Below are 20,410 nucleotides of genomic sequence, written 5' to 3'. Positions count from 1 at the left end.
GCCAGAACCCGTACTATGAGAGGTATATTATGACTTTACTATAAACTTTCAAAAATATATAAATAATAAATATTTTTTCACTCAAAAAAACTGGGGTCCTAGGCTGGGCTAGATTTAAGGGGGTGCAAAGGTTCACGTGCACCCCCACTTCGTTGTAAATATATCGGCCGCGGTGGCTCAGTGGTAGAGTGTTCACCTCTGCTGCATGGGGTTCCGGGTTCAAACCCTGCTCCCGCCAAGTGAACTTTGTGGTGGACAAACACCGTGTGCGTAGGTTTTCACCCACTTTCTTCATTTCACCATTTCATTCATTTCTCATTCTCACCATCTTCTTTAGCCTAGCCGGCATAACAGTGGGATTTAAAACTCAAAAATGTCATTTCATTTCGTTGTAAATATACACTACCTAAAGTGAGAAGCTGGCAGTGAATTTTTCAAAATAAATAGTTTAAGTCAATTTTCTGAAGGTCGAAGGAAACGAATTCATCGAGACCAGACACTTAGCATTTCCAAAGGAATTTCTCATTCACATCACAGATGCCTAAAGCATTTAAACAACTCAAATTTAATTTAAATGTACTGGTAGTTATTGGTGCAACCCCTCAGAGAATCCTGTATCTAGGTCCCCGGGCTAGATCCGCCACTGGCCAAAGTGGTGAAGTGTTTCGGGAAGATTCTTTTTAAAAAATCCGGTTTTTCCCGAATTTTCCGGTTCAGGTGTATGATACGGACATGTGAGTGGAACCGTTGGAAAGGGTTCGTTATATGAAGAAAATGGCGTTTGAACCATGACTCTAGGCCAAATAGTAACGATGCAGTAAATTATATATATATATATATATATATATATATATATATATATATATAGATAGATAGATAGATATAATTTTGCAAGATTGTGTGCATAACTCGTATTTTCTTTAAAAAAAATCATATCCCTACGTGAACACAGACTCGGATCAGAGGGATGCAAAAATTTCAAAAAATCGAAAAATCTCCCGGTTTTCCTCGATTTTCCAGTTTCTTGTATATAATACGGACAAAGGAGTGGTACCGTTGGAAAGGATGCTTTATTCTGAAGAAAATGAGGTATAAGCCATGATCCTATGAAATGATCCCATGATCTTTACATATTTCAGATTCTATCGAGAATCAAATTCATGGTGTATATTTCAAAGTAAAGTTTCCCTATCTATTCAAGAAATTTGTATTTCAGCATAGAGAGGCAAATATTTTTGCTAACTTCATATACCCTGCATTTCATTGCAGTTTTGTTTTATTATAAATTATTGCTTAATTCTATTATAGAATTGTTCATAATTTTTGTCAAATTATCTTCGACATTTTCAAGTATAAGTCTTAACTGTATTTTCTTCATTTCTTTATATACCGGTAACGAAATGTAATACCATAGTGACCTTTTGCATTATGCTCTCTGTTTCGTTATGAGCTAAAAGTGACTATTTTATTTCCAAACGAAAAATAAAATCCATCTTCTTGACCATAGCTAGTTATGGACTACAATTGAAGAGCATTCAATTTACTTTGAGCTGTAGTTATTCATAGTTTTTATTAATAGTAAAATCTAGAACAGTTTTATGCTTGTAAAATTCTACTTCATTTTGTTCGCTTGACAATAAATATATACATAAATACTAGCAGAATATCGAATCACAACTTCAACTGTAACAATATTTTCCTCTTTACTGGAGTCCTATCTGATCGATGAAAAAATAAAAATAAAAAAGTAGTAAAACGAAGACTCGAACACGGGTCGCGGGAATGGCAATTCTGTACGAATCTTTTTTTTTTTATTGCAACTTAATGTCAGTACAAGTCAATAAACAAACTAAGGAAGGTAATACAAATGGGCAGATACAAGAAAAGGTACATTATGCAGATAGAACACTAAAAAAATTTGCAAACAACCTATTGCGCATAGCAAAAGGAATTTGGTTTAGCTGAGCATATAAAAACATAATATAGGTAGTATGAACAAGTTTCTGAGATTCTACGAACAAGTATAAAACAGTGTTGCCAATCAACCAATTAACAGCTTGATATTTTGTTCTCGGAAAAAAAGTAAAGTCGGGAAAAAGTATAAAGTCTATTGAAATAGCCGTTGGAGTAGTGCGGCACATGTGGGCCATATAGCGACAGAACTGAGGCCACACCACTGTTGCTTCACCACATTCGGTAAGACGATGTGCAATAGTGTCCTGTACATTGCAAGAAGCACAAAGGTCAGAGTCACTAAATCCAAGTGAATGTCGTCGGGATACAGTATCAACAATTTGATGCACCACAATAAACCATACGGATCTTGCACGATAAGTTAAATAAGGAGCATGTAGAACACGCCAGATACGTTGCCAATTATGATGGGGATGCTGAGTAACAATGGTAGGAACAAGAGTACAAGGTTGTCGAAGTACCGAATACAGTCTGTTAACAGTGGGCACTTCGTCTAAATCATGATTTAACAATCGATAACAAATCTCATACAAAACCGGTTTCAGATATGTATATTGAGTCGGGAGGTGTCCAAGATAGAAAGGTGCTTCTAATGGAACACGGTGTAATAAGTTCATGAGAAGCTGAGTGGTAGGATGATCAGGATGCTCGTGGAGTAAACGTAAACATCGTTGGAGAAATAGGGCTTGGGTCTGCAATGCGACATCTTTCAAATTTAATCCACCTTGTTGGAAATCGTTGCACAAGATTTGGTAGGAAACACGAAAAATCATAGGTTTCCACAAAAAATTACCCACAATTTTCTTAATTTTTGCAAGATGACAGTTAGAAAAAGGCAGGACTTGGGCAATGTAATATAATTGAGATAATCCATACAAACGCACAAATTCTAAGCGAGATAAAAGGCTAAGGTTCCGAAATCGATGTTGGTCAAGAACATAAGTTAGCCGATTCACTGTAAGGCCAACATTATTAGTAATAATGTCCACCACACTGGAACTGAAAGTCACTCCCAAGATTTTAACTGACTGTTGTAACTGACCAACCTAATGAGCTATGGAATAAGACACACAAGTCATCTACTATATAGATATATATGGTAATAACCCTAAGCTTCACGCTGTGAAAGAACGTTGTGTCAGAATTTTATTTTTTTATATAAAGAAGGAATTCACGTTAGGGCAAGTGCCTCAATTTGAATGGTGAATATGTTGAAAAGCAATGTAATGTGATATTTTTCCCATGTGTCTAATAAACATTTTGTATCTGCGAGTGTGTGCCATTGATATCAAACGGCAGTCCTTTTCCGAATTGACCTCATAGTATTTAGTACGTTGATCTTAATTTCAATGTGATTGATTACTCAAGCGACTCTCCGAAACCATGACTGGAAGTCAAATTTATCTTGACATAAATTTGATTTCTCCAGCCATACAAACAAATGGAACAACCGAACAGTGGCGTAACTAAAAGCTTGGGGCTCTCCCGCAGACAGCGTGGAGTGGGACCCCTTCTCTACGTCCCACTTCACAATTTTGAGCTCGCTGATGGTGTGGGGCCCCCACAATGCGGGGTCCGCGGAGCCCTTATTTATGCCCCTGCAACCGAATACTGGAACTACGATAAGCGCATTAATTAGATTAATAATGCTGTGAGTTATAATGTGGATAGATATAGATATATAATCTATTTAAAACAAAACATTTTACTTGATTTTTCATTTCCGAAGTTTAGAATTTTGCAGTATTAGATTCTCAATGAATAACTGCAAATTAGAACATTAACTTTTAGCATAGAAATGAACTATGACTATTCATTTCTATGAACTATGAACTATGTACAGCTCTTCAAGCGTTGTGAGATAAAAAGTTGTAAAATAACCACCTTCAGTGTATTGTCTAATTTTGTTAATTTTGAGGAGAATCTAACACTCTAGAAGATATTCATGACCTTTTAACTTTTGTTGCAGGTATATTCAAAAATCTTTGGAGGAATTCTACAACTTTGGGGGGGGGGGCGTCTAGAAAACACTGTACTGTAATATATTTGCAAATTAGGTAGGCTATAAGCAATGGCAATAGATTTTTATTCATAAGTTATTTTATACTAGATGAAAATCAATCTAACAACTCTGTTTAATTTGAATTATCTGTATTATCTGGGGAATCAAAAATATTATATAAAATCATGATAACTATTATTTACAACCGTTGTCAATCCAATGTTTGATAAAGATTTTTCAACATTTCTCCAGAACATTCCATCTTGGGCAACCCTCTTTGAAATCATTCATCAGTGCTTTATAATTTCACCATACCATACGGTATCAGGTCACTTCTTATCATTTACACAGAAAATAACAGAAGAACATATTACTGAGAGTGCTCGAAAGAGCAGGAAATATTGCAGCCCAAACTAATGGAGGAAGTGGCCAGTGGACATCTTGACAGAGGACGAAATGGCAGATGGATAAAATGATGGTTTATAATTACAAGTGCATTGCTATTTAATTGAATTTTACATTATAAAATTTCTAATTTACTGTATGCGCTCATTTAATCATTGTATATATATATATATATATATATATATATATATATATATATATATATATAATGTTATTACATATAATCTTAGAAGTTCTAGGGAGAAGATTAACCCGACTAAAATAATGGTTAATGCGGTGACTTTTCGTTCAAATATTTTAATACGATATTTTAAATTAAATTACAATTTATATAGAAGTAAAGTAAGTATGAAATAACTATACATAAATTCAAAATTCGAAATTTTAATTATGAAGTATCTATATACAATTTTGGGATTCGAAATTGATTATAATAACATGAGATAAGCACTAAAGCGCTTGATTGACAAACCAGAGTAAGAACTGAAAATAAAACAATATTGAATAGGTTTACAACAGGGGTGACTAGCCTTTCTTAGGTTTGAGGGCGACTTCTCATTTCTGAAATCTCTAGTGATCTACTAATCAAAATATAGATTAATAATGAGTTCGTGGTGGACAGTAAAGAAGAAGTAAACACGAACAATAAAATTAAGATTAATTAAATATTTTTAAAAACCTAATTAATTCATTTTTATTTTCTCAGAAACGTTCATTTGTTATGAGAAACTAGAAATCAGTCCATCGAGACTGACTGATACAGATAGTGTGACACAGACCACCGCGGGCTACCTCTCACGATTGCCGGTAGGCTAGTAGAGACTATGGTTGATGTGTTGGCCATCTCTGGTCGATTATAATGACTTGTTTCGAAGACATGAAAAGGGTTTCAATCAAGGACGTGGTCCAGGTTTCTGATGTATGTGGTCCAGGTTTCAATTCCCCGTGCTAGTCGGTTTTATCTCATTTTAAACTATGGATCTACCTTTGCTTTAGCCGAGGTTAAACTTCAGATATCAAAGCAAACCAAATTGAACGGGTTAATTTGTTGTAGCTTTCGTAGTTTGGAAGGTACTTCGCATTTCATGAACAGAAATTGGGGAAAAGATATTTCTTTCCTTTTTGTCAACAGGACAGACCACTGGGCGACAGGTATAAACAAATTCTTAACAAAATCTGTTTTTAACCAGATATTTCTCGCTTTCCTTCCAAGAAGCTGGCAGCCAAGAAGGGTTGGAACCGGTGACCTATTCATTCCTTTGTTTTTCTACGGGGGGCGATACCTGGCTTGCATGGGATAAGTTGAACATGTCGAACTTATCGCATCGTATCATATGCAGGAGAGATATCGTGAGATAAACTAATTTAGACATGATGATTTCTGAAATTTATCTCTACCCTTGATGATTTATCATAACGTCTAAACGGCCTCTAAAAGCCCCTCTCATATAACTGACCTGTGCTTCACAGCAGGCACAACACATTTGTCTGTTGTGAACTCTGTTGAGATTTTGTGTAAGTTTGACGGCTGTTAGATAAGCTTGCGCACGTACAAATTGAGATAATATACATTTATTAGGCAATGAGAAATTCTCGAAATAAATTTGCAAGCTGAATATTTGTTCGGAATATAAGTGAAGGGGAATTGTATATCCTTGAAAATATCTAACTGTTCATCATAGTGGAAATGGGGAACAAAAAGAACCTAGTGCGGAAATCAGTTCACAAGAACAAGAAACTGTCAGCAAAACGTAGGGCATGGATGACAACTTTTAATAGGTAAAGTATCACAACCTAGATTTTCCGTATGAGCTAAAAATTTCGCTAGATTATAGGTCTATTGTGCATTCTCGTAGTATAATTTATATTTAAATAATCCATATGCATTTAGGTAGGTGTGTAAGTAAGTGTAAGTAATAATTCCTATTTATTTGTTCCGGTGGATGAGTCGTAAGCTCGTCTCGTAATACAGGTAATAAAGAGATACTCACAAACCGGAAAAATGTTCGAACTAAGTAATAACAGATATTATATATATATATATATATATATATATATATATATATATATATATATATATATATATATATATATATATATATATATATATATATCGACAGATAAATAGGTAGATCTATCTTGTGTCATTGCTTTTGACATAGACGTCTAGAACAAGAAGCTGGTTGCTTCAGGATATATTATTCTGTAATATGTCGTACGTCTTTGGTAACTGGAATATGTTCTTTTTGTATAAGGTGAATCAATGACTGATCAATTTAGATCAATTATAATATAGGCCTCCTTATTTGCTGAAGTGGCACCAGGGGTTCTGAAAAAAGGATATCAGAATAAGTAGGGAAGGCTTGTCTTTCGACTGTACTGACGGTGTTACAAATGTTCCTATCGCAGTAATTATTTGTTCAGTCGAAACTAAGCAGTCGTTGCTGAAAGATGGCAGTCGTGTTGTGTGTTGTGCTCTGTTAACCAAATCAAATTTAGTCAAAAGTTGTAGTTTTAACCACTTCGCATAACAGCTCTTTTTGTAGGCCCCAGTCTTTCTGGTGTTGCCACGAGACGAGACAGAACCATTCGAGACGAGACGAGACGGACACTCTTTTCAAGCCGTAACAACCGGAAGACTCGTCTTGTCTCGTCTCGTCTTGTGGCAACACCAGACTCTCTAGATATACCAGTAAAAGGAATGACAACGTTTCTCACGGAGCAGTGTTATCTCAGCCTCTTTATTTCACTGATTTTTGTTTACGTAGTAGATGAATATATAAAGAGTAATAAAAGGATGAAATATGCAGATTCTCCTTAAGCCAAATTAAAATTGTAGCAGTATTTGGACCTTGTTATAAATGGATTTACCGGGAACTAAAATCATTCTGGGAACTGATCATACAGTATTGATATAAAAAATACGGAAACAAGTTTTAAAAAAAAAGAGGCTGAAATCGTGAATTTTTGTTTTCAAAATTCAGAAATCTCGAAGGAGTATCTGTTTAGTCGACTTTAATTGTAAAGGAATTTGGAATAAATTTGCATTTTCTGAATTATTATACATAAGAGAAATATGATCGAAAAAGCATCAGTCAAACTATAAATTTCAATGGTAGCATTGTCATTTGTTACGACCACTATATGCACCTTGTTGCGAAAAATTTATTCGTATTATAAAAGTGATGTCGTTCAATAAATGTAAAATTTAACAGATCTTGAGAGATGAAATGACAAAAATTGCCATTGCCTCTGTCGCATAATGTATTCTAGCTATGGGTCCCATGTCATTACATAACTTTCCCAATAAGTGACAAGTAAAATATAAAGCTCAAAATGTAAGGAAAGAAACCGGCTGTTCGCGCTTGAAATTCTGCAAAATTTACCAAACTGGTTGAAATTATGATTTTTTTTACGAGAAAGAAGATTAAAAATAAAAATTGGAGTAATTTTAATCATGCATGTATAAGTCCACCCTCTTCTTTAAGTAACTAAATAACCAGTGGCGTATCCTGAGTTTTGAGGTTGGGCATGCAATGTTCTAATACTACTACTTCTACTACCACTATATTATTATTATTATTATTATTATTATTATTATTATTATTATTATTATTATTATTATTATTATTATTATTATTATTTGTAAAACGCGCCAGTACTCCTTTATGGTGGAACATTCTACCTTGCGGCGTAGAATAAACTTTACATCTGTTTCAGTATCATGATGATGATGATGATGATTGGTGTTCTGCCCGAAGGCAAGTCTTTGACCCGAAGGTCCCATGGTGTTTTTCCATTGCCTTCCATGGGATGACGGTGACGTCCTAAGGATGGGACCTACAGCTTAACGTGGGATCCGAACCACTTGTGTCTCCACCGGGAATTGAACACGGGACCCCTTGATTACAAGGCGACGAGCGTAACCACTCATTCACGCGGGGCACAATATTGAATGATGAAAAGAAATATATTTTGTTCAAGTGCAAACAGTACACTGTTCGAGAAACGAATGTTCCACCGTCAATTTCTAACTAGTTTTCAAAATAACTTTTATGCTTTAAAATGCTTGCACTTCATCTCCCGCTAATAAAATTACGTAGTTCAAGTATATTCTTACTAGGTAGCTATTGAACGATTTGAAAATACACACTATTCACTCGGAAACACAACTAAGGAATAATATGATCAATCCAAGGGTTAATATAATCCACCCAATAATCAATCCAATGCTGTGCTGAATTTGCTTCTCCAATTTAAGCTCTTTAAAAAAAAAAAAAGAAAAAAAAGAAAACAGAGACAGTGGTAAACCAAATAAGTTGGCAACTGTGACTGAGGACATGAGGAAGATTGTCAGCGAGGACAATCATCCCCTTTCTCAAAGAGGGACACCTTCGAGCAGGGAGGCACATTGCGCTTTTTTTCTCTCCCGCTCTCTCTGTTTCGTTTGACAGAAGAGCAAAAAGAATGTGGATGCTCCAATCGCCCATGTAACGCTGTAATGAAGTCCCAGTCGTCATTACATTTCGTCTTGCCCCTCTCGCCCAGAAACTTACGAAACTAATGGATACTTTCTTATATATGTTCCTCGCTACGTTCCAGCGGTTTCTCAAGCATGTCTCTCCAAAGTTTGTTTGTTACGTTGGTATGCACATCTATAAGCGCATGCTAATAGTAATGCGGAATTAATACTTGAAAAAAAAATAGTTTGGGAAAAGAAGGGGGTTCAATGCTCTTTTGCGTTACTCTTGTACCCACCATTCTCTGTAAATATAACATGTTCAAAAAGAGTAGACTATCAGAAAATAATTAGAATTATGATAATACTCACCAATTACTTGAGAAGAAAATCCACTCTTCTGGTCTTCTTGCAAAATTCCTCGGTGACTTTGTCAAAGAATGAATCGTTGCTTTTCATTTCTATTAGAAGATCTTTCTCTATAGACATCATCGCCAAAGCCGAAAGACATTCTTGTCTTTGAGAATTTCTCTGGAATCTTTTTTTTTTTTTTCGTTTCAAGGCCGAAAATGAACGTTCCGCTGATGATGTAGTTGAAGGTATAACTCTAATTAATTCGCACAGTTTGTTAAGTTCTTGAAGGCAGGTCTGTAGACCATTTGAAACTAAGAAGTTGTAAATATCTCCCAAACTCCTTCCCACAAAATGATCAGAATTATAGACACCCTTAAGCTCGGCTTTCAATCGTACAAAATCAAAGAACTTTGCGTACATTTTCTCCAATTGCACAAACTGTTGTTCTGGAAAATCTTTTGACAATTTTGAAAATTTAGAACAATCAAGAAGTTCCAAAAAAGACATTTCTGGCAGTGAATCAAAACGGTGCTGCAGCTGCAATATTATGGTGTCATATATTTCACAATAAAGCCTCTTGAATTCCTCCTCTACTGATAAGGAATTGGCTTGTTTTCGACGTTTTGTCGGCGGATCATTAGATAGTAAGGTGTCGCGCCAAACTTCTTCAAAACCATTGTTGCGTTTTGATGACAGTCTCTCCTTCAGTGTCAGTATTTCTTTTGAACAATACGCAATGTCTAAAGACTTGGACTATAAGATATTAAACACTACATCGGTGAAAGTGTATGTCTTGAAACAAATTTAGAAGAAAATTAAACTGAAAGTCATTTAACTTTGCAAGAAATCCGTCTGCCTCTTGTACGGTAATACTATCCCAATCCCCAGGAGATTCTAAGATGGCTTCTAATAGTTCCTGGAGCTAATCTTTGCAGTTAGCAATAGTTTGCACTAATCGGCTGGAAAAATTCCATCTCGTAGCTGCAAGTCGTGGGAATCTTTTCTTAACAAATGTGTCCAACATATTAGTTCTTTTTGTTGAAGAAGAGAAAAATGCAGCAATTCCATTAATCGTAGCGAAGAATATGCGACAAGCACTAATAAAGGAAACGGATTGTGACAACACAAGATTTAGCTTATGCGCGTAACAATGTATAAAAATCGCCTCCGGAACAATTTCCCTTACCCGCGTCTGGACCCCACTTATGTCACCGGCTAACACTGCAGCCCCGTCGTAAGTTTGTGCGATCAGTTTATTTTTGCACTCAAAATATTCTAACACTTTCATAATTAGATTTGTTAACCCGTAAGTACTATGGACCGTCTCTCAGACCGCTGCAACTTTTCATATCATTATATTTTCCACAGTCTCACTACTACAAGTGGATCTTTTCGTCTACCTTCCTGTCTAGCAAATGGTTACGTATTGTGAAGTTCGTGTTATAATTGATCCCCTGTGCGCGGCGCTGGAGGGGTCAAGCGGTCTCACAGACGTACTATAGTAGTTACGTAAGTATTTTGCTGATCAGTTGTCTTTCGTTACCTACTGATTATTAGCAGTTTTGTGTGTTACCGTGTGGCACGTCTTGCACCACACATCAATTAATGACCCAGAGACTGGAAAACCTGAAATAATCACATTTTATAACATGAGTAATGGCGGAGTGGATACTCTAGACAAAAATGTACAGATTACACATCAACTCGTCAAACAAGGCGATAGCCATTGACAATTTTCTTTTTGCTGGTGGATGTTGCGTTTGGTGTCAATGCGTATGTCTTGCATCAAGTCTATGTTAAGTCCGCAGTGATGACAAGACTTGATTTCATGAAAACGTTGGTAAAAGAACTTGTTAGGCCTCACATAGAACGTAGATTGCTCATCAGACATCTGACACGAGAGCTGAGTTTTTCAGTGAAGAGCATACTACAGCTTGAAAGTGTGTTTCCCACCATCGCGCATAAAGAGTCGAAAAGGAAAACATAGTCTTCTGTCAACTGAGTTGTAAGCGGAAGCACAGATATTTATTCGTGTCAGCGGTGTGGGGTACCGATTTCCTTGCAGTGCAGAAAGTGCATGCTGTCAGAAAAGTTAGTGCGGTACTTTCTTTACCGGCAAAACGTATTTTGTTTACTTTCTCCATCATATAAGAACTAAAAATAAGTTTTATTCATTACCTTTTCACTACAATATATATATATATATATATATATATATATATATATATATATATATGTAAGACTACAACTATAACTGTACCTTCCTGTAAGTTTAAAAAAGCTAAAATTCCATGTTTTTTCCCGTTTTTACTGTATTTTTTATTCTCAGTGCATCTATAAGAGCAGCGTATTTTAAATTAGTGTTATTTTGGCTACATAGAAACGGAGAAAAAAATTGACTATTTCAACAATTACAATTTTACAATAACAACGAAAGCATTGTTGCAAATTTTGATTATGTTCTCTTTCTCATTGTTTTAAAAATATAAAGCTTTTTTTACATCGTGAAATTACTATGTTTTACTTTTCTATAAACAACTAAGATATTTAGGATATCATTTTAAAAAATATACAATGAAACTACTATTCACAAAATGTGAAACAACAATGCGGTCTGACAGACCGTTCCATAGTAGTTACGTGATCATTTTCGTCCATAGTACTTAAGGGTTAATGCTGCAGCACTACGATCAGAACTAACGTCACTAAACCCTTAAAAACTTTCAACAACGTTATTGTTGTGACTGTAACGCACACAGTAGATAACTGGGATAGATTGGTGACATCTGATGTTTCATCGATCATAATAGATACGAAACGACTTGTTTTGATTTGAGATTTAATTTCTTCAACCATAACTGCACCCACACTTTGTATTAAATCATTTTGAATTAAGGGAGGTGTACCTGAGAAAACCTTAGATGTGGTCAAATGATGTTTCAATTTTGCATCAAATTCTGATAACAACTGCAGGATTTCCACGTAGTTGCCTCGGTTGTTCGATTCTTCGCTCTCGTCGTGCCCGCGAAAAGGTAATTCTTGTTTGCCTAAAAGACACGTCACATACATTAGTCTTTTCAAAATTTCCCTATACTCTTTTACAGTTTCATTATGTTTTCTCATATCCTCTCGCTTTTGCTTATCAAATTGTACGTCTATTCTAATTTTGCCAAACGTCGCCAAAGTTATTAGTGCATTAACGTGAGAGTCCGATTTTTCGTGCCTTGTAATAGCAGTATGAAGGTTATTCAGGTCTGCGTAGCCCCGGCTTTTAATGTTCCATGGTGAGATCTCGGTTCCGAACAAAACACAAGGCCAACAAAATAGTTTGCACAAATTTTCCGAACCGCAAAGCCACACAGTTTTATTATACACTTTGGGGTTAAAATTAAGCACACAAGTTTTGTTTTGTGACTTTCAGTTGGTTAGAGGTGGAGTGGGCCGTCCATTTCTTACTATAAGTAACTTTTCCTCCATAGGGCGAGCACTGAAAGATTTTTCAAACAAGTTCAAAATTACGTCTTCTCTATCCGTAGTAAACACTAAAAAGATACACTTGACACAAGACACAACACTAACGAAAAAGTAAAACGCACGCACTATAAATATTTCATACAGCGAAACGAAATAGAGTTAAAGACCGCACCGCACCACATATCTTTCCGAAATTTCTTCAACTATGAGTCAATGAACTTTTCCCACTCGAACGAGGACTTCCGATAACACATTCACTCGTCAATTTTCGCGGATTTTTCGGCCAACTTGTGCTTTCCGTAAGAGTACGCTTTGTTGCCGTAATTCAAACCTATATTTCACAGCATTCATAAAACATTTTTTTCACACACCGATACTCTCTTGCATTTAGATCCGACAACGCTGCAAAAGCAGAAGAAATTCTGCTTTCACACCAGACATTTTTTTTAAATGCTTTGTTTCCAATCACTTAAGCATTTTTTTTCACTAAACAAATTCATACACATTTAAATCACATCTGCGCGTTCTTTATTTAACAAATAGTACTTTAAGTGACTACAAAGTAAATGTTTTTGAGATAATGTCAATACGTATTCTCCGTACTAGCAATTTAATTCATTTAGCTCATTTCCTTCATTTAGCTAATGCAATTAAATTGAGAGAGTATTTGGTATATCTTTGATTTAGTCATTTCGTGTATATGTATAGATGGCAACTATGCTGCGTGCAACTTTCGAGTGCGTTTTGGATTTCTCTCGTTTCTTTCACCCAATAAAACACAGGTTTACAGGCTAGCGGACGACAAGGATCTTGAGCGGATGCCTACACACATTGTCGAGAATACTGCAGCGCCACACGTGAACAGTTTTCTCAACTACTGACTGCCAGCTTTCGTAACGCGTACTGGCCTACGATATCAAGGGAAGTTCCGTAATTTTTCAGTCTTGGCTCCTTGAAAATTAATTAAAAATAAATAAACTAGAATAAGAACGCATGCAATGCATGCCTTGCATTCATGCAGAATACGCCGCTGTAAATAACTTCTTCGTGCATCAACCAGTGTTGACACAAGATATCTCGAAAACATTTAGTGATATTAGAGGGAAGAATACATGGCTGATAATGAGCTTTCTAATTATGTCATAATACTTTTGAACTTTACCTTATAAGAATGGCATATTGGAACAAAAATCTATAATTTCGTTCCTTTCCCGTAGTTCTTAATAAATATTACTTGAGCCACAATATATAAGAGAACATTAGAACTAAATATTATTTATTTTTATCTTCGTTTAGTATTCAGGATACAAACTTTTAGTTCCTTTAACATCAATTGTTCTGAGAACTTCCTAATCTTCTACCTATCTTCGTTCTATTTATTTAATTCAATACTGTGACTAAGGAGCAATAATAATTAGTAATTTACAAATACAATTTCCTTTTCTTCCTTTACAAAATCTGCTCCGTTATTGCACCTCTGATCTTATTCCTAAGATCCGTACAGATAGATAATAGTAAAACATAATAATGAGATACACAACATACAACATACCGTTGTATATGGCGTCACGAACATGGACTTCATTTATTGATTAACAATAAATGAAAAGAACCCTGGACCGTAAGACAATACATATTTTGAATGACCCTTGTATATATGTAAGATTACATTTTACATCAATATCACATATATTAATCTCATAATTAAGCATATTCTTTAGTCTTACGTTATAATATTGATAACAAGGTGCATCAACAGAAAAATGACAATAATAATACGGTTCACAATTAATTTCCACATTAATTGGGATATATATAATATAATGGATATAGTTTAATTCATGAAATTGAACATAATTACAAAGAGTTAAATATAAATATATCCTCCATTAAAGTTGATCCATTTTTTTCGTAAACTTATAATTCCTTTAACATCATTAGGATGTAAACACGAAATAAACATACTACACGAATATACATATTGAACACATAAAGTGATTATTGAGTAATTATAGTGTTTTGAACGCAATAAAGCAATATAGTATACATTGACATTGAAAGAAATAGGTGCTATACTAGATAAATAGTTAGAGATAAAATAACATAAAGTAAAACACAATAAATAAGTTGTATTACTATAAAATACGGCATTTATCTCATTTGAGATTAAGTTCTCTCTTTTAGACATTATTTATATTAACTTTACTTATAATCTCAGGAGGAACTACAGCTTTGACTAAGTCCATCCATTTCCTTCTAGTATTTTCGGTAGGCTGCCATAGCTTTATTTCATCGACATTTCGTAATTCTAAAATGTTTCCTGTTTTCAAGTCCATTAATTCAAATACTTTAGGGTTAATTTGCTTTGTACATAAATATGGTCCAGCATACAAGCCACAGAATTTATAGATTCATTTTAGTAAAGCGTCACTTTGTGGATGTAATCTCACAGACACCAGATCATTAGACTTAATTTTAACTTTACCTTTCTGTTGTTCTTCGGTTTTCTGATTTCGAGAATTGAATTTTCGAATCCTACGAAAGTGAATCATACTCACAATATGAGAATAATCTACTTCATTTTTATCATCCAGTCGAATTCCAAAATGTCGTTCAATTGGCGAAATATAATCGTTCCATTATGTATATTAGCGGGTGCTACTCCTAATGTATCCGACACAGAATAGTTTAAGAAATACGTAATTTCCGTAACGTATTTGATCCATTCATTATGTTTGTTACAACAGGAATGTCGAAATAACATCCCAAGGTTTCGGTGGATATTTTCCACTATTGAACTACTGGGGTGATACGGGGTTACAAAATGAACCTTAATATTGGCGTTATTCATGGCACGAAGGAACACATCACTCCGAAATTGTCCACCGTTATCACACAAGATATGCTCTATACGCCCGCAGTGTGGTATATATACATTTAGGATACGATGAACTATTGCTGATGAAGTGGCGTTACGTAGCGGGTAAGCTACTACATATCGCGTAAAAATATCCAGTACAGTAAGAAGATATGTTTCACCAGAGATTGCTCTCGGAAGTGGCCCATACAGATCTATAGAAATGAAGGAGTGTGGACGCTCCGGTATTATTGACAACATAGGTTTATAGATAGCTCGATAATTATGTTTAATTCTCGTACATTCCTCGCAATCTTTAATATAATTTTTAATTTGGGATTTAAGCGATTTCCAATAAAACGATTTGTTAATCAATGAATACACTTTTGAATATCGAAAGTGTCCAAAATTATCGTGATAAGCTTTTAATATTATGGGAACCAATTTTGGAGGTACACAAATTTTAGTTCTATGATCATATTTGAAGTCTTTAATTACTAACACATTATTAGACATTCGATACAAGGTATTCCACGAATGGGGACAATCACATCCTTTCAAACATGTAGTCAAATGTTGTATAATCTTCGCATAAGGTTCGTGATCCCGTTGAGATTTTTGTAAATCATCTAATGAAAGGTTAGAACTTTCTTCCTGTAAAACCTTAAAAGCATTTATTGTTAGCACACGATGGTTTTCACTAGGGAATAATCTAGATAAAGTATCTACTGGAATGTTCTCTCTTTCTTTTATAGGTTTAACTTCAAAGTCGAAAGATTGTAACTCCAGCGATTATCTTAATAAGCGACTATTATAGCCTTGTATTTTCCTTAAATGGCATAATGAACAATGGTCGGTAAGGATTGTAAAGTGACATCCAGTTAGATAAGGTGCAAATTTCTGCAATGAAAACCTCACAGCTAGAAGTTCAATTTCAGTGATCGTATATCCCTTTTCCGCATTTTTCAACGTACGGCTAACACAATGAATTACCGATGGTTCATTAGAATCAACTGCGGGCTGCCAGATGATTCCCGAAATTCCAGAGAGGGCGCCATCACACTGAACGAAGAAAGGACGTTCATAGTCTGGATGATTTAAACGTATATTTTTCATTATACACATTTTCAAACGTTGAAAACTTTGATCTTGAGAATCCCCCCAATGCCATAAAGTTCCTTTCTTTGTTATAGAAAATAGAGGTTCAGCTATTTCTGCAAATTTAGGAATTGATCTTCTGAACCAGTTAAAGAGTCCGATTACTTGCCGAGTTTCCTTTAAATTAGTGGGGGTTGGTAAATCTCGAATTGCTTGAACTTTGGCTTCACTGTAGTATATACCATTAGCATCGATGGAATACTCCAAACATTCAATTGACCTTCTGAAAAACTTTGATTTTTCGATATTTATTGTAAGACCTGCTTTTTCCAGACGTTCGAGCACAATATCTAGATTTTTTAAATAATCCTCCGGAGTTTTTCCCATGATTAGAATGTCGTCAGCATAATAGACTATATTGCTTCGTAAGTCTTGGCCCAATACACGATTTAAACAAGTTGCTAAAGCGGCACTACCATTAATCAATCCGAAAACAAGACGATTATATTCATATAATTGTCCTTCGAACAAGAAAGCTGTGAAAGGTTTCGAATTTTCATCCAACAAGATTTGGTTGTAAGCCATGACTAAATCCAAATTTCCAAATATCGTATGTCCTTGTAAAGATCCCAGAATTTCATCGACAGGAGGATATCGCACTTGTTGTAATTTTATATGTGAGTTTAATTTGGTCAGATCCAGGACCAATCTCAGATGTTTACCGTCTTTCTTGGGCACAACATGCAAAGGGTTAAGATGAACACTTTGGGACGGTCGTATTATTCCTTGCTTTATCATTTCTGCTATTTGCTGACGTACGTTTTGTCTAAAACGATACGGAATAATGTATGGTTTAGACACTACAGGATCTTTGCAGTCTACTTCTATGGTATATACGAAATCTTTACAACATCCGGGTTTAGATAAGAAAGCCTTTCTATATCTATAAATAATATCTTTGAATAATGATGTTGCATTTTTATCCATAAAATCCAAAGAATCTACAATATTATCCACGCATTTTCAGAACGAAAAATCATCATTAGTGTTAGAAATTGTTTCCTTTTCCATTTCTATGATATTAACTTCTTCCACTTTACGAAAATTAATTTCTGAAACATTGTTCACAAAAGGTTGACATTGACAGGTGATATCATCTTTGGCAGGTATTAATTTTTGAACCACTGCATCATCTATTGTACGCACGGTAAATGTTTTATTTTCAAAATCCAGAGTAGTGCGTAGCTGGGTTAGAAAGTCCATTCCAATTAAAACCTTTTCATGAAGTTCATTTATAACTAAGATAGGAATATAAATTTTATAACCTTGCATATCAATTTCAACTTGTGTTTTCCCCATGACTCTCTTTTTGTGTTTACCAGTATAATCAATCAATACTAAATTATCCACCTTTTGTAACCTGGGACTAGAATAATTCTTAGTAATTTCCTGCCAGAAAGTGTAAGATAAAAGCGAAACTGTAGATCCTGTATCAATTAATGCATGAATAGGTATATCGTTAATTTTTATAGTAATTCGTGCAGTGCAAAAGGTTTCCAAGAAAACAAAATCCTTTTCACTATTATCTTTTGTTTCAATTTCATCATCAAATCGCCAAAAACAGTTAGCAATCGGTATATACGAGGTATTGGCACGCAATATTAGTATACAAACATTTCAATTTAGTTTCCTTATCAGATAATTGATTAGATGAACTTAACGCTACATGGGTTTAACCCCTTCCATATCAGCACCATCTAGTTTAAATTATGATGATTAAATGGTTCTATTAACTCACATTGTATTCCGCATTCTTGAGTAGAATCGGATCGATTGTATGTAGACACAGAATTTGGATTTCTCTTATTATGATTACTACCACCTATGAATCGATTTTGTGCATAATTACGATAATTGTTATTTCGATTATAATTTCGGTGATTATTTCTGAAATTCCTATTACTATTTCTACCATTAGGTTGAGTTGAATTACCGGTACTATTTAGATTACTCGCTCATTCATTAAAACGGCGATTGCCATTTCCTTGTATGTGGGAGCTATTTCCATTCTGTACACTTAGATTGCGAATATGGGCATAATTAATAGGATTGCGGCTAACATTACCCTGACCTCTATTGGGATTTTTATTGTTCTTCTGCATTAAATATTGACTTTCAAAGTTCTGCACTAGCATGACCATATGACTAAAATTGACACATTGTGCAGACATTAGCATTTGTTGCAATCGGAACGGCAATAGGATGCGAATAGAAGCAATTATACGCGATTCAGGATGATTAGGATTTAGAGCTTTTAATTCATTATACGTCGATACTACAAATTCCGTGGCATTCTTGTGGCTTCGCGGATCAAAGACCTTCGTACGTAATAAAGCATCTCTGTTGGCAAACATAAAGTCATTTTCATAATTGGATAATAAAGCAGCTTTAGAATCCGAATAACCATGAATATTTTCTCTGATTGCTTTGAACCACGTTAAACATGAAGGCTGTAGGACGTGCGGAAGGATCTTCAAGAATATTGACTCCTTTATTCGTATTAATTCACATTCGGCCTTTAAACTTTTCGATAAATACCCGTTCAGGAATATCATCGGGCCCACCACTAAATTTTGTCAATGATTTTACCTCGCTAAATCGCATAGGTCGATCATTATTATGGGATTTCAAATATTTATATTTACCATAGTATTTTGGATTCCTACAAGATGAATGTTTCTTTCTTCTTCCATCTTCGGTACTTGCTTCGCTATATTCCGACGACTCACTGTCCTCAAAAACTCGATGAGGTGTTACTGGTTCTGGTTCCTTAAAAGGAGACTGATTTCTATATTCACCATCGTGAGAGATTACTGGTTCTAATCCATTATACGAAGCCTGATTTCTATATCCACCGTGGGACTGATGTCTATGTCCACCGTCGTGTTCTCCCTTAGTAGAATTGTACCACTCTTCGAAACAATTCATATCTTCTCTAAGTTCTCGAATGTGAAAGGTGTGTTCATTAATTACAGATTCCATTACTTTAACGACATCCTGTATCTCAGTATAATTTTGGGATACTCTTTCCATCTTAATGATCATAATGCTTAAATTTCGTAGAAATTTGTTCCTCCAATTGACCTTCTATTTTGCATTGTAACTGGTCCATTTTATCTTCAAGTCGTTCCTCAATTTTAAGTTGCAGTGGTTTTATTGAGTCATCCAATTGTTGGTGAGTTGCCTGCCGGAATTCCTCAAACTGCTGATGAGTTACTATTTTCTGCTGGAACTCCTCAAACTACTGATGTGTTACCATTTTCTGCTGAAACTCCTCAAACTGCTGATGAGTTACCATTTTCTACTGGTACTCTTCAAATTGCTGATGAGCTACCTGCTGGAATTCCTCACACTGCTGATGAGATACCTGCTGGAATTCCTCAAACTGCTGATGATCTACCATTTTTTTCTGAAGTTGATTCATTTGACCAGATACCTGATTTAAGAGATCTGTCATACTTTCAGGAGCAGGAATATCCCTTTGCATAAGACGGTCTTGGACACCTTCGGTTTCTGACATACCTCTGTGTATTTCCTTACCACTTCTTAGAATAGTAACATAAATATTGGGCTCAATTGTGTTCGTTGTTACTCTACTTCGAAACGATACACTAATTCTCGGGTTTCGGCACCATTTAATTATGGAACAAAAATCTATAATTTCGTTCCTTTCCCGTAGTTCTTAATAAATATTACTTGAGTCACAGTATATAAGAGAACATTAGAA

Source organism: Thermobia domestica, chromosome 3 (assembly GCF_964235325.1).
Source record: "Thermobia domestica chromosome 3, izTheDome1.hap1.1, whole genome shotgun sequence".
Taxonomy (NCBI): Eukaryota; Metazoa; Arthropoda; class Insecta; order Zygentoma; family Lepismatidae; genus Thermobia; species Thermobia domestica.
The sequence above is the reverse complement of the archived record's forward strand: the minus strand, read 5'-3'. Positions refer to the sequence as shown.